Source organism: Simochromis diagramma, unplaced genomic scaffold, assembly GCF_900408965.1.
Source record: "Simochromis diagramma unplaced genomic scaffold, fSimDia1.1 OVJJ01000228.1, whole genome shotgun sequence".
Classification (NCBI taxonomy): Eukaryota; Metazoa; Chordata; class Actinopteri; order Cichliformes; family Cichlidae; genus Simochromis; species Simochromis diagramma.
The window spans coordinates 937,086-962,500 of NW_024386873.1; the positions used below are offsets into that span (position 1 = coordinate 937,086).

Genomic DNA, 25,415 nt, shown 5'->3' on the forward strand with positions numbered 1-25,415 from the left:
TCAAGAAGAAGAGGCGCTGGTGAGCCTTCTTGACCAGCTTGGAGCAGTTGGTCGTCCAGGTGAGATCCTCGGAGATGTGGACTCCCAGGAACTTGAAGCTGCTCACACGCTCCACAGCCGTCCCCTTAATGTGGATGGGTGGATGTGGGTCAGCATTCCTCCTGTAGTCCACGATGAGCTCCTTGGTCTTCTCGGTGTTAAGCAGCAGGTTGTTTGTGTCGCACCACTCAGCCAGACGATCCACCTCCTCCCTGTAGGCGACCTCATCGTTGTCACTGATGAGGCCAATCACCGTGGTGTCATCTGCAAACTTAATGATGGTGTTGGAACCATCAGCAGGTCTGCAGTCGTGGGTGAAGAGGGAGTAGAGGAAAGGGCTCATCACACAGCCTTGTGGTACACCGGTGTTCATTGTGATGGTAGATGAGCAGTGGTTATCCAGCCGGACGTGTTGGGGGCGGTTGGTCAGGAAGTCCAGTAACCATTTGCAGATGAGGGAACTGATGCCCAGGTCTGTCAGTTTCCTGATGAGTTGTGAGGGGTGGATTGTATTGAATGCTGAACTGAAGTCTATAAACAGCATTCTGGCGTAGGTGTTGTTGTTGTCCAGGTGTGAGAGGACAGAGTGCATTGCGATGGAGACTGCATCCTCTGTGCTCCTGTTCTGGCGGTATGCGAATTGGTGGGGGTCCAGGGTGGGGGGGAGACAGGATTTGAAGTGTGCTAGGACCAGTCGCTTTAAGCACTTAGTGATGATGGGGGTGAGTGCTACTGGGCGGTAATCATTGAGGCAAGATGGGTTGGAGTTTTTGGGTATCGGGACGATGGAGGTGGATTTGAAGCAGGCCGGTACCACAGCGTGGGCCAAGGACAGATTGAATATGTCTGTGAGCACTCCTGCAAGCTCCCCAGAACACGCTCTGAGAACACGCCCGGGGATGCCATCAGGGCCTGCAGCCTTGTGGACATTGATCCTGCTCAGCACCGCTCCTACATCGGTGGGGGAGAGAGTCAGAGGTTGGTGGTCTGGCGTCATGTCTGCTTTGGTTGTGGTTGTGGGGTTCCCTCGCTCAAAACGAGCATAAAAGTTGTTGAGCTCGTTGAGGAAGGAGACATCAGAGGATGCGGGGGAGGGTTTGGTGGTCCTGTAGTCTGTAATGGTCTGGAGTCCTTGCCACATGCGTCGGGGGTTGGAGTTGGAGAAGTGTTCTTCTACCTTCTTTTTGTAATGGTGTTTGGCTTTTTTGATGCCCTTCTTTAGATTAGCCCTGGCTGTCCTGTAGGCGTGTGCATCTCCTGACCTAAAGGCGGTGTTGCGGGCCTTCAGGAGGAGACGAACATCCCGGTTCATCCAAGGCTTCTGGTTGGGGTACATGGTGATCCGTTTCTGGGTGGTGACACTGTCTGTGGTTTTGGAGATGTAATCCAGTACAGATGAGGCGTACTGGTCCAGGTCTGTGTGGGTGAACATATTCCAGTCTGTGTTTTTAAATCTGTCCTGGAGCACTGCGTCTGTCCCCTCTGGCCACACTTTAATTGTCCTCACAGCAGGTTTCACACGTTGGATGAGTGGTGAATACCGAGGTGTGAGGAACAGGGAGAGATGGTCCGATTGTCCAATGTGGGGGAGGGGTGTGGCTTTGTAGGCTCCAGTGACAGGTGTGAGGGGAGCTGCAGCCGCACACGTCGCTGTGATTGGACAGATTCTGTCACTTTTCAGCTCCTGGCAGTTTCAAACCAAACTGCACGACAATAATTAAGTTCATCGTTAATTCAATCATGCACTGGAGTTTTCTGTTAATGATGACGTCACAGATCAGCTGTTTTCACAATACACCCCTTCACCAAGGAGGCCACGCCCCTAATGGTGCAAAGAGTTTTTTATTAGCATCAGACATGAGGATTACTTTGAACTGTGACTCATGCAAAGTCACTGTAGAGACAAAAGATCTGAAATTTGGAATAAGCACAAACACACAGGAACCAGCTGCTGCTCCTCCATAACTTCATTAATTACTCATGATTATTTGATTATTATTGCAGGGTTTTCATTTTTACTCTGTCTCTGTCTCACAGCTTCCTCTCTTCCTAAACTGAGCATCAGCTCTGTGCTGCAGAGAGGAGAGACGAGGAAACCTAATATAATTCAGTTGTTCTGCCAAAAAAAATCTCTGTTCCTCTCTGGGATTTGAAATCCTCCAGCCACAGAAGATACCACATTATAATTCATAACCAGCTGCATGCAAATCAATACCCAGGCCTGATGTTACTGGCTGATGTGAGGAAGCTGCTTTGGCACAGAAAAAGGAGGAAGGGGGGGAGCAGCAACATGTTAGCATAGCATCCATCACAAAGCGACACGCAGTCAGAAGCAGGAGGCAGCGTGATCCAAGCACACGGATTTGGACATTTGGTTTTTCGGTTGTGGTTGTTTGGTTGGAGTCAGCGGAGAGGTTGTAATTATTTTAATGAGTTTAACGAACACACGACAGCTCGCTGGCCTCAGAAGCAAACACATCGTCATCACACTGAAGCTTGTGCGTCATCGGTCCTGTCTTCCTCACACGGCCCCTCCCCGAGCCTGGTTCTGACGGATGTTTCTTCCTGTTAAACGGAAGTTTTTCCTTCCCACTGTCACCAACTGCTTGGTCATAGAGGCTCAGCCTATTGCTGGGGTCTCTCTGTGTTCACATTATAACTGCTGCTGTGATTGGTTGCTATATAAAAAAAAACTGTACTGAACTTAATTAAAAGCTGAGCGAGGCCGGGCGGTCGGTCGGTGTGCAGGTGTGCACGTGTGCAGGTGTGCACGACCGTGAGCGCGCAGTCTCTGATCTCATTGTTCACCTGTGTGACGCTGCAGAGGCTTCCAGTTCGTTTTCATCATGTTCGAGGTCTGTCACATTAATAATTATCAGACTTATCTTTGTCCTCTTTAAGTAATTAAGATGAAATTAGCTGGCTGGGCCGAGTATTAGATTTGGGACATTCGCTGGCTTGGTAGCATCCACCCATCTGTTGGAGGGTGGTGCAGCTTCCTTTGATGTTTTAACTGCTGATTTTAATTGGCCTGTTTTGTTTGGGACCAAATGGCGCCACAGCAGATCAGCAGCAGTCACGCGAGGTGCTGCTCGGTCCTGTCTCTTTAAGAACCTCCTTCCCTAAAAGCCTACTTTCCTCTGATTGGCCAACATCCAGAAACCTGCTGAGGGGCGGTTTGTGCAGCAGAACAACTGAATAAAGAAATCTGGCTGGAACGTACGACAGAAACACGGTGAAGCATGAAGGTCCCGTTTTTCCCTGTAAGCAAAGCCAGTGGATGACCTTTACAGCACAGCTGTATACAGGAAGGCCCCGTGAATCATTAATGACTGCACGCGTCGCTCTATAGATCAGCCCCGACAAGGAGAACCATCCACGAGGTTCTTTATTCTAAATGCCATTAATGTGGTGAGCAAACTACAGCACACTCACACAGTACACTATACTGCTGTTTTTATCTTTTAGGCATAAAATCTTATTTTGTGCTCATTTTATATCTTTTTGTGGCAGCATTAGTGATTATTTGTAGCTACGTTATACACAGGAACTCTGGCCCCAACAGTTTGGTTAATGCACTGCACTTCCATCGGGTCAGCAGAAACTAAAGGTGGAAAAGTCACGTTTTAGCCTCATGCTGAACACGTTCATATCAGATCTTTCTTGTTCTTTGGCTTCACTTCTGTTTAAGATTTCCCACTTGGTGCTAAACGGATTAAAATAAATAAATGGGTGGATATGAACCTGAAGCTAAGGGTAAACCTGTTTGGAAGTTAGGAGGTTAAATCTGCCAGCGTGTTGCTTTCAGTGCTCCTCAATAACCTCGCAATAAAAAATAAACTTTTGATTAAGTTATAAGTGAACCATTGGAGTCATGTCTGTGTCCAGGTCAGTGGAAGATTAATGTTGGGATTAATTGAGCCTGACTCAGAAATGTTTAAAGGACACATCAGTTTGGCTGAAACAAAAACCAACCTTCACCCTGCAGAGGTCACATGGCTGATGTTACAGTCGATTTTTCCTTTTCCTGAAACCTGCGGTCGAGGAGCAGCACCACCTCAACGACTCCTGTAACCACCTGCCCACCCAGAACTCCCGTCATCAGGTCACCCTCCTACGTTAACCACCTCTTACCCATCCCTCTTCTGTCCTTGCTCCAACAGCCATGACCTCACCAGAGCCAATCAGGATGTCTCCAACCTGTCAGTCCTTCCTTATTTATCCCCATCATCCAGAATTTGCTCTGCTCTTTAAGCCTGTAAACTCACATTATTTTTGTCATGGTGCTCACTATTAAAATAATATAACATGTAATTTGAATAAAAAAAGGGACAGGGCCTCCGTCATACTTTCATCCATTCTTTGAATAGTGGGTGGTGCCAGTTCTCCACTTAATGTCATTTTAACCATCGCAGAATAACAACAGACGAGCTCCGCTCTAACTTCGAGACAGGAAGAGGAAGGAAATCTGATTCTCCTGGTTTCCTGTTCAGTTCAGGTTTGGTTAGAGTCTCATCGCGTTCGTCTCTTCACTGGATCAGAAGCTTGAAGCGGAGCTTAGCAGACCAAAAGTCCAGCAGCTGAAAGCATCAGCATGGACAGGATTAAATATGAGTCCAAGGTCCTGATGCCACTTTTGTGCTGCTGCTCCGTGTTGGTGCTTTTGCAGTACTGCTATCCAAGTTTCGTCAATGAACAGCGAGGTCAGAGGAATAAAGTTCTGCAGAGAGAACAGATGTTCTTCAGGCAACCTGTGGAGACTTTCTTCTACTTGCAAACTGATTTCAGCTTAAAGTAGCTGAGGTACCATCGCAGCTTCAATCGCGTCTAAACAAACGGTGTCAGTCAGTGACGGACATGATACTGAATCATTTCCAGAGTCATCATGTGTGCTTACTTCTTTCTGTCTTTATTTCACGACGACTTTTCCACCAGAGCCAAGTTATTGAGATAAATGTTTTAAATCATCATAATTCACAGCATGCAGCACATGCATGACGTACTAAACTGCACAAAGACCCAAACAACAGACAAAACTTAACCACAGCGATGCCACAGTTTGGTCTCTGGGCTTTATTCAGATTAACATCCAGATAAAATCCCAGAATTTAATCAAACCTGGAGCTCAGCCTCGTTGCACGGTCTGTTGCTATAGTGACCTCACAGCAGCCATATTATTGGTCAGATGCTCCAAAAGGCTCCAACAGCACAAACACGGTCCAGAGGTCCAGCTCAGGTGAAGCTAACAGACAGCTAGCAGCTACAGCCGCCTGTGTCACCATCCACCTGTCAGTCAAAGAGGCCACGCCCCTAATAATGCACACTGTAAACCTTAATACAATTTAAACAGCTGATTCGTCTGGTATGGAGGTCGAAACCAGCTGAATAAGTAAAAAAATAAATAAATAAACAACTTATCACTAATCACTTGCTTTAGTATGTTTTCAGTTTTTGTTCATATTTTTGCTCTCCCATTTAATATTTTATTTTATTTATAAATATATTAATTTAAATATTTATTTCCCAAATGGTTTCCCTCTTCACACCGTGTCCCGTACTCGTGTATCAATAATGTACGAGTCATTATTGACAAATAATGTAAATTATTACAGAAATAATTAAACAAATTCATACTTACAGTTGTATACGGAGGAAACTGAATGAGAGGTCATTTTGACAGTAAATATTTCTGTGAGGAAGCCAAACTGAATGATTTCACACTTTATTAACTGACTTGTGTGCGCATGTATTTCAACATTATTTCCTTCTATCCTCTCTTTTATTTTTTTGTCTCAATATTAATAATATTGTTGCATTTTCAGTCCTCCATAGATCACACATCACCAAAATAAGTTGATAACAACATTTAAATCTGATTTAAAATGTCAATTTTTAGCTACATGATCAATAAACAGACCATCTGAGGTTAGTGTTTTCCTTTTTTCTCAAACTCAAAAATTAACCATGGCTACTAAAATACCTCCAAACTGTAATTAAAGCATTAAAGTGCAATAAAACAGCACAGCGCGTCACGCAAACCTCGCTGCATCAGAGTAAATGTACTTTGCACCACTTGCAGAAACACAGAAATTTGTTGAGAGACGAGAGGATGGAGGGATGGAGGAGGAGGCGGAGACTGGAACGGGAATAAAAGCTTCTGAGAAGTGAATAATCCCCCCCAATAAAAGAAGAAGGAGACACGCAGCAGCATTAAGGCAGAATAAAGAGAGTAAATGTTCGTACCTTTGATGGTGAGTGGAGGAGATTCCTGCACAAACAAGTGGATGTCAGTGCATGAGGGGTCCGCACTAACAGGTGGTGAGAGAGGAGCGAGTAGCCGAGCGGTCGAGAGAGGTAGGAGGGAGGAGAGAGAGAGAGAGAGAGAGAGAGAGCTCTGCTTCTCATAGATTCGGACTTTTAACTCTTTCTGCCCCCCACCCCCTCCTCACTGCCTCTGTTTTCAGTGCGATGTTTAAGTGTTTAATATCCTTTCGCCGGGCTTCACATCCATCTGAAACGTCACCGGCGATGAAGCTCTTCCTTTAATCACACTACACATGTATTAGATTAACTCCCCCTCCCTCCCCTCTTTCTCCCCTTCTTTTTCCTTCCCAGGGCTGCAGATTGCAGGGAGCAGAAAAATGTGCCAACAGCAGCATCTGTCTTTCTCTCTCTGTATAATTTGTGGTTAATGATGCCTAATGATACATTTGTGCATCCAGCACACATATACAATCACACATAGCATTTTTTCCTCCTCCCTTGCAGGAAAGGGTGTAGAACATGTGGCCTCCTCCTCCCCCCGACCCTTCTCGTCCCACCACCTCCTCGGCCCTTTGTTCCTCCTCTTCCTCACTCCTGTGGTCACACAGATAGGTGTCCCTGGGGTAGAGGAACCCCTTGTTAAAAAAAGAGAGAGAGAGAGAATGTGCCACTCTCCATCCTTCCTCCTCCTCCTCCTCTTCTTCTTCTCTCTGCATCTCATCCACCCACACACTCAGTCTTTCTCTCTCCGTCCATGCATGCCAAAATGGACAAGGAAACCCTGCGATTATTTCTCACATTTCGTGCACACCTCTCTCCTTCTCCACCTCTGGTCTCAAGTGCAACATGACAGGACACCCTGCAGTCCACTTCAAGGGTAAGATGAGGACGGGTACCACAGCTGCTCCTGCTGCTGATGTTCTTGGTTCTTGTTTTTAAGAGCCCAGATGGAACAGTTTCCTTTTAAGAGGCGGTAATGAGTACACTGAGTGAAACGACTGAACTCTGTGGGTAGATGGAGATGATGCTCTGGAGGCTGGCAGAGGTTTGAGGAGGTGAGCAGGACGGAGGATTAGGTGGAGAGCGTTGGGGAGTCTGGGCAGGTAGGGCAGTTGAATTATTATTACAACTGCACAAAAGGAAAGAACTTTAAATCTGCTAACTAACTAATACTAATGACTTCCAAGTTTTATTTATATGGCAGCAAATCAGAACAGCAGTCGCTTCAAGGTGCTTTATACTGTAAAGTCCTACAGTAATCACAATAATCCAGAAAACCCCGACATTCACATGACCCAACTATGAGCAGCACTTTGATGACAGTGGGAAGGAAAAACTCCCTTTTAACAGGAAGAAACCTCCAGCAGAACCAGGCTCAGGGAGGGGCGGGGCCATCTGCTGGGGTAAGGTGGAGTCAGCAGCTCTGGTCAGCGTTGATCCAATGAGCAACAGCGTGCGTATGAATAATTCTAAAGTAGAAGAGCAGACTAGTGAAGTGAGTGGCCACGCCCACAAGAACGACATGAATCACACTCCCTTTTAGCCCCACCCTTTTTCTTGAAGCTGTCCTCAGAGAGCTGACACGCTTTTTGCTCCTGTGTTATGTGTTTATTTACCTCTCTGCATTTAATCTTGAGTTATTAATCATCTCTTCCACAGCATGTCTTTGTCCCGTCTTCCACCCGGTCGCAGGTTTCTTCCTGTTAAAAGGGAGTTTTTTTCATCCCACTGTCAAAGTGCTTGCTCATAGGGGGTCATATGATTGTTGGGTTTTCTCTGTGTTACTCTGAGGTCTTTACCTTACATTGTAAAGCACCTTGAGGGGACTGTTGTGATTTTGTGTGATTTTATGTCTTTTCCTTCAGAGCAACACAAATAATTTTGCGCTGCAAAAGCTGCAACAACAACGTCTTTTCTAAAAAGCATTCAGGGTTGAGAGCTGCAGGGGTTTTATGATGATGAAATTTAGAAATGTGTGCAGAAAGAAGCTGTTTGCTGAGACAGCAGAGGGTGAACGTGGTAATTAAAGAGCTTTTGCTTCCTTGTTTACTTTCTCGTCTGTTTCCTGGACTTTGATCCAAAGAAAACTTTGAAAATCCAAAACTTGAAGTAAACGTCTTCTGCTTTTCCTCACTTCCTGTCACATATGTGCTGCTCCTCTTGTAGACGTGGATATTAAACATAAAGTTTTGAATACTGAGCTCCATGTATGCACAGACTGAACACTCCGTTTGGGGCAGGCTTTTTAAGTTGTTTTAATTCTCGTATTCTTCATACTGCAAAGTAACGACGGTACAATATGAACCCGAGCGGCCTCTGAAGATCCCACCGCAGCACTTTGGTGTTCAGAGGAGTTCACGGTCCACTCGGTGACCACGAGGAGCCCAAACCATCGTCGCTCCACCGCCATGCTGCCAGCTGGTCTGAGGCTTCCTCTTCACTTTGTGTGTTACGGACAAACATGTCCGCTTCAGCCTCGTCTGTTCCAGAAGTCTTTGTTTTGTTCAGATGCAGCTTTGTTAAGCTTTGGCACCATGTTGAGGACGTTTCCTCCTGCAGCTGTACTTGTTCAGGCTGTTTCGAACTGTGCTGTCATGAACTTTAACCTTTGACTGAGGCCTGTGGAGTCTCAGATGGAGCTCCTGGGTTTTTGCTTGGGCTGAAGTTGCTGCGACTTCCACTCCTGGGAAGACTGTGTCGCTGTTAACGCTCACACTGATGATGATCAGCCAATCAGGTGCGTTTCATTATTAGCACCTGGCTGCTTCTCATCATCTTAATTCTGGTGGAAGGAATGAGAACCTGTAAAAAGTTCTGCCTCCATATTTTATACATCTGCAGTCTCGTGGATGTCGTGTAGTTTTTTAAAGTAGATTTAATGTTGGAAACCTCAGAGAGAAAGAAGAGCAGGGCAGGATTTATTTAGCTTCTTCCAGCAGGTCTGTCCTCTGAACGTCTGCCCTGCAGGACGAAGGATGTCGGCTACAAGAGCTGTTAAATATTTGATCGTCGGGGCCACGTCCAGCCGCCCTCTGACAGACGTGCCTTTAGTCAGAAACCTGGTCACACTGTATAATAAACTTCCTCACCCTGTTCTACTTTTTCTCCTCTCTTCTTCAGTCATTCTCGTGGCCAACGATGCCGTTAATTACCGATGATAATGATTCAAGTAATTGAAAAGGTTAACCGGCTTCTCGTCTGTGCCGATCTCTGCCTTAGAGACATGCGGTGCTGCTGGATTGTTGTGTATTATGCAGATTGAGTGTTATTAACCCCGATGGCCCCGAAGACACGAGGCAATACCCAGAGTCTGAATTCACTCGGGTTGTGTGTTGTGATCCTGTTGTCATGTGGAGCCTTTATCCTGCTTTGTGTCGGTTCATCTTCTCGCCTGAATCTCACTCTGTTTGTTGGAGATTCAGCTCACGTCTCAGTGACTGCTCAGCATCGACTGTCTTTGAATGCTTCACCGCGTGGGTCCACACTTCAACCCCCCTCAGCAGAAGATACTGGCTGAAACTTTGCTCCCTTAGCTCATATCCATCATCCACAGCCGCCATGCCCCTGGTAAGCCCCTAAATTAAGGCTCTGTGTGACAGCATTTGTTATTCATGCCTTAATTAATTCACACTAACGTCTTTGTTGATAATCACCCTGAAGACTTTTAGATTTGTTAAAAAAGCTGAAAGTAAAACTATAAACCTTTTGATTCGATTTCACCTCTGGGTGAAAACTTCAGTTAGAAGTTCCTCACGGTGCCGACAGCATCTGCAGTGATGACAGAAAACAAACGTCCACTGAGATCCTCATCACACCATCAGGGATGTTCGGCTTCCGAACGCGGGGCCGCGAGAAAACCCGCAGCAGCTCATCCGTGAGGGACGGATCGTCTCAGATGTTCTCGTTGCTGAAGTTCGGTCACTGTTCCTAATGTGTCTTTGTTGGCCTCAGCAGCTCTGCAGCCTCCAGCAGGTATCACGCCATCTCCACCCTCCAACCTTTCATATCAGAGTGAAATGGAGGCGACTGGTTGAACAGGTACTGGTGGTGTTGAAACATGAACATTCTCGTAACGCTGTCTGTGCTTCATTCAGTGGATTTATTCAGCTCTGCAGCTGATTTTAAATCAAAACTCTGAACATCACCTGATCCACACCAGGTTATATATTCATCATCAGTTACCATGGTGATTTCGCCAGGCAAAAAGTGATCCACTTTCCTTCGACACAGCTCGTTGTCCCGTAGTCCTCCGGGGGAGGGAGGGCTGCAGAGCCGCTTGCAGCTCGGTTTTTGTTTTTGTCTGTTCTGTGTCGCAGTTTTTGGGGACGGTGACGTTCAGCTTTAACGCCATCTTTAGCTGCCTGCACCTCAGACGGGTGAAGGAAGTGCAGTCTCTGGTGTGTAGTTCATGTGTTTTGTCCACCCATCCTCCACCCCAGCCTCCTCCCTGTGTCGTTCTGAACAGTGAAGCTTCATTCAGAACATTTCCTCCCTGATTTTTCTGCGTCTCTACCTGACGAAGCAGCTCGGTGGTGTAGGAAGATCATTTCTTTGAGCCATTAGTGACAGACTGGTGAAAAACACTTGAATGTCACTGAGTCAGAGGTTCCTTACACTGCATTTCCATTTCAGACTCCATCTGTGTGCTCCTGTCTGCTGAGGCAGTAACCAACACGTTGAACATCATCTGGGCGAGGGGAGATTAAAAGTGCCCAGAAGTGTCCTGTTATTGTTTCATGAAGCTCATCAAGCCTTTGCTGGCACCAGAGCTGATGTACGCTCTGAGAGGATTTCACGTGCCTGCTGCCAAATGTTGCTTTGATTGGGAAGTTTTGGTTGCAGTTTGGTGTCACGTGGTGACAGAAAGTGATGCTGTCAGGTTTTATTTGGCACTGTGAGGGTGTGTTTTGACACTCGGTGGGTGTCTTTTGTAGAGCAGAGCTTCTCCAGAGAACAAAGGTCTGCATCAGCCTTTATTTTAGCAGAAACAGAAACTCACTGATTGAGAATGAATTTCTCTGATGAGCACAGGCTCGGCTTCAGCCGGCTGTACTTCTTACTTTGTCGTTGTTTTTATTCTTTTATCTGATTTTTTGTGCTCCTTTTGTGTCTTTTGGTTGTCGTCAGTTTAAAGAATAAAAAGCAGCAGTGAGCCAGAAAATCATTCGGTGGATTTAAAATGTTTTGCTGCTAAACCACTAGATTTCCTGCAGCTTTGCATTTCATTGTTAATTTAATTAATTTTATGTTTTTTATATATTTGTACCATCATCAGCTGATAGTGTCTGTGATTGGAGTAGGTGACACTCATAGGGATCACTTTGTGTTGATGTACAGTCACGTGTTTCGTCTACTGTGGACCCTAATGCAAGATTCAGAGAAAGGCAGTTAACTCAAAGTGGAAACAGTGTGAACGACGCTGAGACGGGAAGGAAGACGGCGCTATTTAAACATATAATCAGAAACAACACAACGGGGTAACAAAACACAGGTGGAGATAAAGATGGTGACACAGGCGAGGAAGTCAAACTAAACCAAAACACATAAAAGAGGAAGTGAGACAGCTCAGCTACACTGACACGAGAGGATGAGACGAAACACGGAGGATTTTTCTCCTGCTGTTTAATCTTTGCTCGTTGAAAAGGTCCCGATGAGCTAATGAACCGTTAATTTACCCTCTTCAGTTTGTGCTCGTGCTTCAGCTGAAGCTCGCGGCTGTACGGAGACGAGCAGGATCATTTGTAACGCTCCCCAGTGTTTACGTCCTCCTGCCCGCGTGCCGGGTCGCGAGCCCACGAGCCTTAAACTCTTTGATGAGCGCCCGCTCCCTCCGAGCCTCATTACGTCGCTCGTGTTCAGCTGGGTTTCCTGTCGCCTCTGCTTTGCTGCTCTTTGTAGACTCGCCGTGGCCCTCAGAGGGTCTCCGCTGCTGGACAGCATGAATTATCAGATTCCTTTTTTATTATTCGGAGGACTGCATTTCATTCTGACGCCTAAAGCTTCTAACAGAGAAACAATGGAGGAAAAGCGCCCTCGTCGTGTTTTATTTATTATCTGCTCACACAGGGTCGTATCTCCCCGATTCAGTCATGACCTCGTCGGTGTCCACGTGCAGATTGATTTCTTTAATGGTCTGCAGAGACGAGGCAACAAATCCCAGTTAAACAGCCGCGTCCAACACCAGCAACCATGTGATTAGATTGAGATTTTCCAATCTTTCCTTCACGTCTCGACGCTTCATTCATGGATGAATTTACGAGTTTTTAACACCATCGCATGCAAATGAGCTCCACGCCACGGGATTCGGTTAGTTGGAGATATAGTGCAGCTGCTGCTTATCACCTTCACTTTGTCATTTTTTTAATATGTTCCCCTGATTCTCGCCCTGCGCTCCGCCTGGATTTAATCAGGTTTTCACAAAGTCGGCGCCTCTCAGCTAATGTGGTGATTTAAGCTCGGAAATCATCATTATTAACGACCGAGGCCGCTAACACCAGTCCTCTCCGCTGCTCGCCTCCATGTGCTGATGTGTAAACACCGTCTGTAACAGCTGAGAGAGCAGTTTACATACTGTACACCTCAGAGTGTGATGACAACAAAGCAGCTGTTAATGACCTTGTGGTACCATATCACCCTATTAGAGCACTTCGCTCTCGCTCTGCAGGCCTACTTGTTGTTCCTAGAGTATTTAAAAGTAGAATGGGAGGCAGAGCCTTCAGTTTTCAGGCCCCTCTTCTGTGGAACCAGCTTCCAGTTTGGATTCAGGAGACAGACACTATCTCTACTTTCAAGATTAGGCTTCAAACTTTCCTTTTTGCTAAAGCATATAGTTAGGACTGGACCAGGTGACCCTGAATCCTCCCTTAGTTATGCTGCAATAGGTGTAGGCTGCCGGGGATTCCCATGATGCACTGGGTGTTTCGTCTTCACTCACTATGTATTAACAGACCTCTCTGCATTGAATCATATCTGTTATTAACCTCTGTCTCTCTTCCACAGCATGTCTTTAGCCTGTCTTCATCTGCTCACCTCCAACCAATCACAGCAGATGGCCCCGCCCCTCCCTGAGCCTGCGGGAGGTTTCTTCCTGTTGTTTTTCTTTCCCACTGTCACCAAGTGCTTGCATGTTAGACACCCGACGGCGCAGTTTGCACAACGCAGCAGGTATAAAACCGTCTTTGATCCTCAGTGAAGCCACATCGGGGTTCGTCTGAGCTCTTACGTGTTTGCATTGCGATGTGTAACACGTGCGCTGCTTAGTCTTTCCCGCTCGCTGCAGTTTATTTGTGCAGATGTGGCGTGTAACTCGAGGCAACCACAGCTGTGAGGGGAGTGGTCTCAGTCCTGTTCCCAGTGACTGTTTATGGTGAGGCGGTAACCCGACCAAAGAACCTTCCTGAACTCAGATATGCTTTGCATTCTGGGATGCAGGAGGATCCTCCATGTTGTCGACCAAACAAACAAACAAGGCACCTGCTTCCTCCGTCACACGGGTGTAGAGGCCGGCCAGCGACTCCTGGAAACCTCTGGAAGAGTGTCTGATATTACAGTCCGATACCAAGCACTGATATTTTTAACTTGTGCAGGGGAGAGCATCGTGTCATAATTTGAAGTGAATGACCATCAGTATACTAAATCTGCATACATGACCACTAAATGATGTGATTGCTGTTCTTCACTGTTACAAATGCATCGTTCACAGGTTTTCACGTGTTTTGAACCTACTGGAGTCCTGAATGAGAGACGTGTGGGTCAGCTTCTGCTCTTCAAATAAAAATGGACCTGACAGTTTTTATATTCACACACTTTCATAGATGGAGCTCCAGGTTAGGATTCCAGCTCAAACGACACACTGGTGTCAGAGGGCTGAATGTATTATTGGACTGTGTGAATATAGTCTGCTGAAGAACCAGCATGATGACCGATAACATTTACTGAAGCATCGCTGTTATCGTCATCAGTTACCTGGAGATTCTTTACCTCTCTGAAAGAACTGCCTGTGACCTCTGACCTCTGAGCTGCAGGTCTGAGTCTTGTCACAGTCGAGTTTTGCTTCATGTACGCCATCAAATATCTCCACGTGAAGCTGCTCGCTGTCACTTGCTGCAGCCTACCTGCAGTCAGGGGGAGGAGCTTCTTTCTGATGAGCAACACAGTGAAACTAAAATATCGTTCCCATCGTGGTAGTATCGATTCAACACCAATACCTGTGTCAGTACTCTCAATGTTTGTGTCAACACTCCCCACCCCAAATCTCCCGACGCTTGTAAACTTGAAACAGTCCTGCAGAGAAACACCAGCAACCATATGAGCCAAAGTGCTGCTCATAGGGGGTCATATGATTGTTGGGTTTTTTCTCTGTATCTATGAAGCGCCTTGAGGCGACTTATGTTGTGATTTGGCGCTATATAAATAAAATTGAATTGAATTGAATTGAATATGAGCGCACGCTTTCAGAAGCAGAATCAGAATCAGAATCAGAATCAGAATCAGAAAGGGTTTTATTGCCAAATGCTGAGCAGGTTTACAACATTAGGAAATTGCTGCGGTGCTTCAGTGCAAACATAGTGTCATAAATTACGCTTAAATAGACATAAAAATAAAAATAAAAATAAGAATTAAAAGTGCTAAGTAGACAGATATATACATGATATATACATGAGTGCAGGTGGTGATCAGTGCAAACATGGAATGATGCAGTGAACACAGCGTAGGGTCATGTGATAGTGGTGGGAACAGTCATATGGTTATTGTTCATGTGTCCAACAGCAGAGGGGAAGAAACTGTTCTTATGGCGAGAGGTTCTGGTGCGAATGGACCGGAGCCTCCTGCCTGAGGGGAGCAGGTCAAACAGACTGTGTCCAGGGTGAGAAGGGTCAGCTGAGATCCGAGCTGCACGCCGCAGTGTCCTGGAGGTGTACAGGTCCTGCAGGGATGGGAGTCTGCAGCCAATCACCTTCTCAGCAGAGCGCACAACACGCTGCAGTCTCTGTTTGTCCCTGATAGTGGCTCCAGCGTACCACACGGTGATGGAGGAGGTGAGGATGGACTCGATGATTGCAGTGTAGAACTGCATCATCGTCCGTGTTGGCAGGTTGAATTTCTTCAGCTGCCTCAGGAAGTACATCCTCTGCTGGGCTTTCTTGATGACGGAGGTGATGGTGGGCTCCCACTTCAGGTCCTGGGTGATGGTGGTACCCAGGAAGCGGAATGAGTCCACAGATGTGATGAGGGTGTCAGTCAGGATGATGGGGGGGAGTGGGGCTGTGTGCTTCCTGAAGTCCACAATAATCTCCACTGTCTTCTGGGCATTCAGCACCAGGTTGTTGTGGTCTTGGCGACCCTTTTAACCCCATACGCTCAGTCTGTGTGACCTCAGCCCGCTGAGTGTTTGCAGTGCTGCATCGTGGTTCACTCGCAGTTAGCTTTGAGCTTTCTTTGTGGACAAGGAACGAAACCACAGAAAAAAGCTGACAAACTCAAAGGATTCAGACCAGAGTAAACGATCTGGAGCTGAGAACGCTTCTCTCTGAAGGCGGGACCAGAACAAACACACGCATGAACATCCTTTGAGTTTAAATTCGTCTTTCAAACAGTTAAAGTCTAATTTTCTAGCACTGACGACGCCGAGTGTTTGGCACACGAAAAAGAGTTTGTGCCTTTTTATTTTTACAAACCTTCAAGCGGAGCTTTTTTCCTCTCGTGCTCTGATCATCGTCATTATGCACGAGTCAGCGCGTGTCAGTGTGCGTTTGTGAGCGTTCGATGTTCGGGGATCGTCACATTCCACTAAGACCAAAGTCAGCTCACTGCTTTCGTGGGGAGAACTTAACATTTCATAACATCTTATCATTAGCAGCCATAATGACTTCTGTGAAGACCTGCAGGCTGCACTGTGGACGAGATTAACTGCAGACTCACTCACTGCTGCTCCAGTCTCAGGGCGGGAACATTTTACTCAGAATAACCTCTTTATGATGCTTTTCCTTTTCTTTAGCAAATATTTATATTACAGTGTCAGATATTCACAACTGAGGTTAAAAATGACGTGACCCAGACGCTCAGGCCTTTGCTGGGGTCACTGTTACCACTGCAGGCCACGGCGAGATCATTTAACACATTTTATACAGGAAGACATTTCAAAGCACTTTTTAAAAACAGCAAATCATTAAAATGCAAATGAGAAGAATCCGAGGAAAACAAATAGACGTATAAGATACAGAGAAGACGACGCGATTACTGGAAGTGGAAACAGGTTTAAACCTGATCATTTTGAAGCTGCAGTAGATTAAAAGCTGCGAAGAGAAACTGATTTTGCTTTTTTAAACTGTGTAAATCAGATGTAAATAAATGATCGTAGCTGGGATTAAATGGCTCCAGCAGATATTTAGGATGTTTTCACAGATGAGGAGAACAGGAACGCTTCTTCTGAACAAAACGAGGGCCTCGGATGAGCGGCGAGCTCGGACGCGTCCTCTGAAAGTCAATCTACCGTTAACAGCACAGACACTCAAAGTCCTCAGTGATCGTCTGCAGAGATGCAGCTCTGCTAAGGACTGCTTGGTTTCCCTCTTATCTGTTCTTTTATCTGTGCTGTTCCCCAAGGATCAGTACGAGTTCCTGCTTAGTTTCTGTTGTCACCACAAACAGAACATTCCCGTGGGTTCGGGCTACATTTGGAGAGAGAGCTGTGTTTGTGTTTGTGCGTCTAACCACACCTTAGCCTGCCTAACCCTTGCACATATCCTTGGGCAAGACACTAACCCCAAGTTGCTGATGCATCCATCAGAGTGTGACTGTTGGAAAGCACTTACAGAGAAAGAGCAAACGTTCTTGTGTGAATGAGCAGAAAAGCGCTGGATGAGAACCGGCCTGTTTACGTCTGTTCCCTTCGTTCACTTACCTGTTGCGGTGGAGGAGATGGTGTTCCTGCCTGTGTGGATTTGTTCTTGCTTGATGAGTTTGTAAATGGTTATCTTCCCCCAACCAGCACCACACTTCCTCCTGTAACGCTGCATCTTCGTGTAGCAGCGAGCGTATGCAGCACTGCACACCTCCAATCTAATCCCTGAAAGCAGCTACATCAGGTGTGATAGCAGCGTGTAGGTGGTGCAAACAAAAACAGGTCATAACAGTGTTTTTATTTTTGAAATGAAACCTACATATTTGACGAGTGGTTGAGGAATTCATCCTTCCTTCCTTCCTTCCTCTCCTCCATCCCGCCTTTTCCTTTTCATTCCTCATATTCCTTCGTTTGCTGCTTTTTCTTTTTACCTTTTCTCTTCTTTCTTTTTTTATTCTTTCTCCATTCTTTGCCTCCTTCCTTCCATCTTTTCTTCATTTCCTTTCTTAGGTTCCTTTACTTCCTCCTTTCTTTCTTTTCTTTTACTTTCTTCCCTCCTTTGTTAACAGCAGCTGCCTCAGAGCTTCGTGCTGAATGTGCCGCAGCTGTAACAGGACATAAACTCTGCAGACAGTTCGCGTATGTTACGTGTTCGTTGTAGCCAAACTGTAACATTAAAGTTCATTTGTGTTCAGCTCCCTCTGCCCGCCTGCTCGCGTCCTCTCTCCCGAACACGGTTTCATTCGTATAACAGGAAGCGGCCCAGTCGATATTTGTGACCCGCAGGCCGCCGGGAACGAGAAAACAATATCTGCAGGGCGACCTTTCCCTCGCGCCCGCTGTTCCCTGTAATAAAACCAGCAGCTCACACAGCAGATACCATCGGCAGCAGGAAGTTCGATCTGGGCTGATTTCATTCAGCTCTCCGCATCCTCGTCACCGCCTGAGTCTCCATCACGTCTGAAAGCGTGTTTATCTCCGTCAGCCTCGATATGAGACTCGTTATGATGCGAAGACGGACTCCTCGCCAGTCGATGTGTTTTGTTTTCATTTCACTGTATGACACAGGTTTATAGATTTTTGTGCTTTAGGCCGACCTCTCTGACCTTTAACCGCTGTTAACCTGCTGTCCACAAACATGGAGGCCAGATTAGTAACCAGGACTGAACCTTTAGTACTCAGCCTCGACCTGAATGTTCCTGTGTGTCACTGTGGGGCAAAAAGAGGATGAAATTGTAACGAAGCTGGAAGTTTACTTAACAGGCTTTATACACCCAAACAGATACATTTATATAAACATAACGTAAAAATAATCAGATTTCAACAAAGGAAATTTACTTTATTGGTTATGTTTCAGTTTATATCATGAATATTTTCTTTAATGGTTCAATATTTGATAAACGTTTGTCCCCAATACACAAAATGTGTCCCAACTTTACAGAAACTCCATGAAATGTCTGATTTGCGTACATACATGCAGAACATGTGGTGCACGAGTGACGGTCGAGGGCAGACGTGGACGGCGTCCCGACTCATCACAGCTGAGCCTTCAAACGCGCTCTGGTTCCAAAAAAACTTCAGTCGGCCCTCACAAACATGGACATGAAAGCTTACACCCCCACTTACACAATATCATATTACCCACTCATAACAGACGAATGATCTCTGTCTCTTTGGCAATCCTCAGGACCAGTTGCTAGGCAACCAGGGGAGTTTCTAAGAGCACTGGTATCTCCTCTGCAGAGGGGGAGGTGATGGGGGAGGCGTGTGTGTGAGATAGTGGTACAGAAACACTGATCTGGATGTTGAATGGTGAGGCTGGTTATGTAAGCGTGTATAAATATTCCTGATCCCTGTTTCCACATCAGAGCCAAATCCTGCAGGTGTGCGGGGGATCCGAGCCGTCCTGCTCCCCGCTCGTCCAGCAGCAGCAGATTTTTCCAGCAGCATCGCTTACAACGGTGGTGGAGCCAAACAGGAAGTCAGGATTAAGCAGAAATAGACCGTTTAGTTGGCCCGTTCGCACTGCACGAGCTGATCCTGTCTCACTAAATGCTTGGGATCTGGTTTCCCGGCAGCAGGAGGCCCATGACGGCTCCGGACTGAAGGTCTGCAAACAGGTGAGATGGTTCAGGTGTGCTGTGTGTCAGCCCGTGGACTGAAAAACCCTCAAATCCCTCAGCTGATCAGAGCGGCAGGGTTCACGCTGTGACAGGCAGACGATGCCAAAGTCATGAATAATACAGGAATAAATAATCCATTAAATGCATCAAAAATATAAAACATAATAATACATGTTTGGTTTTGTGAGAATCACAAATAAGACAGCTATAAATAAAAAATTATTACATTTTAAATTAAATATGAAGGTAAACTCCAAACATGCCCGTTTACGTAAATGAATGAATAAATAGATTTATCTTAACGTTTTGGTCCCTTTGACGGCGTCTTGATGATACGGAGCCATTTATTTGTTCCAGCCTCTTACTGAAGAAAGCCTCCATTAAAAAGGGAGCAAAGTCGTTTTTCCACAGATGGGGCAAAAATACCTAGAAATATAAATCATTTACAGGTATCTTTCCGAGACCGATAAAACGTTGGATGAGCATCCTTTAGCCTGCAGGTGTAGATTTGATGAAGCGTGTTCTGTTTTCACTCTGACACAAATCAGCCTCCAGTCTCTGAAGTTTCCACATCCTGCCCGGCGCCCGGCTAACTCCCGACTCCCTCAGCTGAGGCAAGTGAAGCCGCCGCAGAGTTGGATGTTAAATTATAGATCTGACTTGTCAACTTCTTTAAACTTTGGGCCTTCAGTAGAGACTTTTATAAAAGATATATGTCGCCATGGTGACGTGACCCAGAGGTTTGTGAGTTCTGCATTTTAAAGTTTCCACAAGTTACTACTGATGCTAACATGTTTTGCTAGCAGTTAGCTGCTAGCTGTCTTTGCAGACAGCTAGCAGCTAACTGCCACCTGTAGGTTCCTCTAACATCCATTTTTAGTGACATCATCTGACCAACAACACAGTTAAATGCAGTCGCATGGCAGGATGCTGTAAACGAACTTCAGTCAGGAGAACAACTGAGATAATCCATCCACAATACGAGGTTATATACATATACAAACATTAAAACATGTTAAAAACACAACAGCCTTAATAAACACAGAGTAGTTTGGAACCAGGGTTCATACGTCATCACTTAAAGACCAGATACAGTCTCAGAAGCTAGAATTAGCTGATAACAGCACTCCACTTTCTTGTCTAAATATGGCAAAACACTAATGTTGAAGGGTGCCTACGTGCTTCTATTATTAACAGTTTGTGCAGTTTAAAAACCAAGAGTAATAAAGGGGAACCAATCAGGAAAAAGCAGCAAATTACTCTGTATTGAGTATTGGGGTCTCTGTTGAGTCCAGTTTCAGGGCTGTTAAAGAAACAAAGGTCCAGCAGAGCACAGCTGCGTTTATGCCACACATGAGATTTGTTGTTGAGATGAGGAAAAGTACAGAGTAGCGAACTCCTGTTTTTTCTGGAAAGACTTCAGATATGAAATAATAATGAAAAAGTGTCTGCGGCTGTCAGCGAGGCATCTCCGCCGCTGAAGCCCTGACGGCACACATGAAAGCGCCTGTGTTCAATAAGCGTCCCGCCTCACGCCGTATCTGCGCTCACACGGAGCGAGGCGGGCATTGAACCAATCACAGCGATGGTTCAGATTCGGAGGAGAGCTGCTGCAGGTACGCGGCGCTTCACTTTAATAAACACACGGCCAGAAACATCTGCACAGCTGCAAACACACAGTCAACCTGCAGGTCACATGACCACACCCAGCTCATACCTGAAAAGCTTTTTTTAAACTGTCACCTAATCAAACTAATCAAACATTTCGTTATAAAAACAAGCAAACAACAACAACCATCGCTGTCACAGACCTGATCTCGCCAGCCAGCCAAGACTTTAGAACAAGACTGATTTGATCCTTTTATTAGGTACAAAAAATTATTGACCCAAAATGTTTCCATGAGGAAGAATAAAACAGCTTCGAGAGGGAGACCCAAACAGGTCGAGGTGATGTGGACGGTTTGTCCTGGACTCCTGAGGCTGGGCACTCAAAACAAGTTCAGCACAGCCCGGCTGCTCTGTGTTAGCTGGCCCAACAAAACTTAAACCCCAGTTGGTGATAACAGGGATCACAATGGCGAGCATAGATACGCCCACATCGCTCTCCTGCCCAGGGCCTCAGGCTATTTCTTCTGGAGTACTGAGGGGTTCCCAAGCCAGCTGAGACATACTCTCAGGTCTGCCCAGAACGTCCTGAATCACCTCCACGGGCTCCATGTGGAGAGGCAGCGACTCCACACCGAGCTCCTCCTGAATGACTGGGCTCTTTACCCCTGTGTGCTTCTTTCTGAACAGTTTCATTAGTTTAAACAAAAACCCAAGAACACGATCAAAAGTTAGTGCAGGACATGGATGATGTCATATTTGCCTATGTCCATCATTTATATACAGTTTGTGTGCTATTAAAAATGAGAAGCTGAAGGTTGCTATGCTAATTCCTAATGAAGTGCTCGCTGAGTGTAGAAACCTGTGGGATGATTTTTACTCCACATAAAAACCCAAAAGGTCGTCGGCGCATCTTTGATTGTGGGGACGTCTTTGATTGTGGGGACGTCTTTGATTGCGGGGACGTCTGAGCGTTGAGTGCAGTTTCATCACCTGCTGCTGCTCACAGCTCTGCAGCTTGTCCTGAGCTTCAGTGTGAGCTCCACAGAGTCTGTGTTACGTAAGGCTGCGCTGTTGCATAAGCTCGCATCTAAAACTGCAGCACAATAAACTTCAGTGTGATCAGACACTTTTCTCTGAGTCCTGCTCAAAGTCTGTGCTCACAGACCAACAGGGCCAGAGTCCAAGTGGAGCCAGGAAACACATCACTGTGACCTGTAAAGTCCTCACACACTTCACACATACCAGACTCTCAATGGCTGAGAGATGCTGCCCCCTGCTGGACGATCCGTGCTCTCCACCAGTGTTGGTCAAGTTACTTGAAAAAGGTAATCAGTAACTAATTACTGATTACTTCCCCAAAAAAATATTCCAGTTACTTTACTGATTACTTATTTTCAAAAGTAATTAATTACTTAGTTAGTGACTTTTTAAAAACACGATTTACAACCTGAACAGGTGATAAAGCGATAGATCTTTCAGCCCAATTCTACTTTTTCTGCATAATCCATCATACAAAATGTAATCAAATGGAAAAGTCTCTTTTTAAAACTTGTTTTATTAGTTTTAATCTTTTAACTTTATGCATCAAGCAAAAATTTAATTATATGCAACATTCTCTGACTGGAAGAAATTAGTTTAATATTTAAACCTATTTTCTGCACATTCCAGCACATAAAATAAAATATTTTTTGTGTTTACACTCAGTCTTTCAAATAGATGCAAGTAAAACGCAGCAGAAAATAAATAAAGTCAAAGACTCAGCGGTCCTGTTGCTCTATTTTCACCTTTAAAGCAGGAGTGGGGCAGGCGGAGGTTTACCATTACGTCGTAGCTACTCGGTGCTTGCTTGGAAGTTTAGGGTTTTTTTCGCTGTAAAAAGAAGTTTTCTTCCCACGCACAGCGGACACTAATGTTTTTGTCACTTTTTATGGAATCAAACTCAAAGTAAGGTCAGTACTTCCACGCTTTAAACGCTGCACGCTCATACTCTCTCTGCACTCGATATGTGATCCATTGTTGATCTGCACACAGCTGTTGTCACGAACGTCGCACTCACTTACGTCACTGTCATGAGACATTCTCGCAAAAAAATCACGGTTTTAGTAACGCAGTAACGCAGCGTTCCTACGGGAAAGTAACGGGTAATCTAATTACCGTTTTTGCAATAGTAATCCCTTACTTTACTCATTTAGTTTACAGTAGCCCCTTACTCTAACCATAAGTCACTGTAACCCTGTGTGAGTGCTGCTGGTGAAGTTACATCGCTGCTGCACGTTCTCAGTGTTTCCATCTTCGTGGCGTCACAATCACTTTGTTTCATCACTTTGCAGATGAGATTGACCTTTAACCTGCACATTTTCACCTCTTCACCTGCATTCAAACAGCTCTGCCTGAGGAAGTGCAGCTGGTGTTAGCCGTACCAGACTCCATTCACAAAAACAAGAGTTTTACCTCATAAAGTGAGTTGTCTGCTTCTGCTGTGATTGGTTAGCTTTAAAACCTTTCTTGCTTCAAATGGCCCACCAACTGCAACGGTTATATTTAGAACATTTTCACCTGTTTGCCCGTCATAAGAGATGTCCTCCCGATCCCTTAGCAGCACTCAGCAGCAGTGCATCACTCCTGTGATCTGAAAGCTTTAATTCCTGTTTTTGTCAGTGGAGTCTGGTGCTTTGTTTCAACAAGCTGTCAGAGTGTGCTTCACATTTAAAACATCCACAAAAGCTCAAACGTTGGTATTTAAACACGTCAGTGTGGCTCTGAACTTTCCAGGCTCTCTTTCCTGGCGCCTCACTACATCCATCTGTTCAATACTTGAAATGTGCAATTCACTTGTATTTTTATTTTTATTCCTATTTGTTCTATTTATCCCCTTCGTATATTTTATTTATATTTGTCTCTGTATTTATATATGTGTGTGTGTGTATATATATATAATATTCTGTAACTGTAACTTCTGTCGGTGCTGTGCTTTTGGAAACCAAATTTCCCAGAGGAACCCACCCGAGGGATTAATAAAGTTTTACCTTATCTTATCTCTTTTATATACAGGCTGTGTTCTTTCACTGAGCCCTAAAAGGAAGAAACAATGAACACTCTCATTTCAGTTTAACAAGTCTTTAATCGTAAAAACAAGTTTAAAAAACATCCTTAAGAATGAGCCATTTGCCGCCACCGCAGTCTCTGTGCGCGGTCGCGGTCCAAGCGGGGACCCAGGGGCACGCCGCCTCAGGTGAGAGCTCTCTAACACCTGCGGGCCCATCGGAGCTCAGATGCTCCTGCCATCTGCACGTGTCGTTCTGTCGCCAAGGACGCCATGGTCGGTTTCCGGGATGAGCCGTCCGAGATTCCCTTTAGTGGAAAAGAAAAATATAAAATAATTAATTAAAATAAATAAACACGAGGAGTTCAAGCATCTATTTACCAACAGCAGCACCATGTGTTAAAATTTTTAAAAAAAAATCCAAAATTAAACTTTTCCATGTTTTTCTTCATCTACAGTTTCATTAGGTGATCTGTCAGGTACATCTACGAGTTTATCCTGTAGGATTAAATCATAATAAAGCTTAAAAATGATGTAAGAACTGTATCGGTTCTAAATGACTTGCAGTACCTGCACAGGCCACCAGGAGGACACGTAAGAAGAAAAGAGATGAGGAGGAAGGAGGAGGAGGAGGACAAGGGAGAACATGAAGAAGACGAACAGGGATGTGGAAAAGAAGGAGGATGGAGAAGGCTTGGGGTGGGGCAAAGAAGGAGAGGAAGAGAGAGGAGCAGGAGGAGGAGATAAGAAGGAGGAGGATTGTAGAAGTGTACAAACTTCTACTGGAAATCTGCCCATTCAAACTATGAACCTGGTGATGACGTGCAGGAGGCGAAGGGCAGGAGTTAATAAACAGTTTTGTTCTGGGGGAATTCGTATTCTACAGGAAATATATTACATATATTTTAGCTGAAACAACAGCTATGCTGTCTTTTCACACATGACGTCACTACTCCTCAACCTAAACTGTTAATTAACAGCTGGCTTTAAATTCAGCTGCTAATTAACAGTTAATTATTGTTAATAACTGTGGAGCAAGCGCAGTTTACGAAAAGGCCTGATGTGGTTCAGTATGCTGTGTTCCAAACATTCGTTTAAAAATCGATGATTTCAGATTCAGACCGATCCTCGAGCAAAGAAACCGAGAATATGGATTCAAACTGGACCGCCTACACAGGAAACACGCTGCCTAAAATTCGGCGCAGGACTCGATATAAAAAGAAACTTTGGTCTCTTTTCTGAGGGCTGTAAAGTCAAAGCGTGGCAGCAAAAGTGCTGCGGTAGAGGCTTAAATTCAAGTTCTGCACGCGGCGCGTCTGGCGTCACATTTGCCCAGTTCCAGCGTTCCAAACAGCCACAGACCAGACAGCGTTCAGAAATCTGCCCGTTTTGACGTGTTTATGGCCTCTGTCAGTGCAAACGGACTCGTGTGAGTCAGACGCCTTTGCTCTGACTGAAGCAGCATTCCTGCTTTACTTCGGCGCACAGTTACTGA

At 45.4% G+C, this 25,415-nt stretch overlaps 2 protein-coding genes across 2 annotated transcripts in view; both read right to left on the bottom strand.

Moving 5' to 3' along the window:
* The window catches only part of doc2a (double C2-like domains, alpha), a 62,645-nt gene extending 54,671 nt beyond the window's left edge, over positions 1 to 7,974 (bottom strand). Inside the window, exon 1 of the mRNA XM_040031819.1 lies at positions 6,283 to 7,974. The gene's annotated coding sequence lies outside the window, so the exon portion shown is untranslated. The remainder of the gene's footprint in view (positions 1 to 6,282) is intronic.
* A 16,004-nt stretch (positions 7,975 to 23,978) lies between these two features.
* Positions 23,979 to 25,415, bottom strand: part of nupr1b (nuclear protein 1b) — a 1,857-nt gene continuing 420 nt past the window's right edge. Inside the window, exon 3 of the mRNA XM_040031820.1 lies at positions 23,979 to 24,228. The gene's annotated coding sequence lies outside the window, so the exon portion shown is untranslated. The remainder of the gene's footprint in view (positions 24,229 to 25,415) is intronic.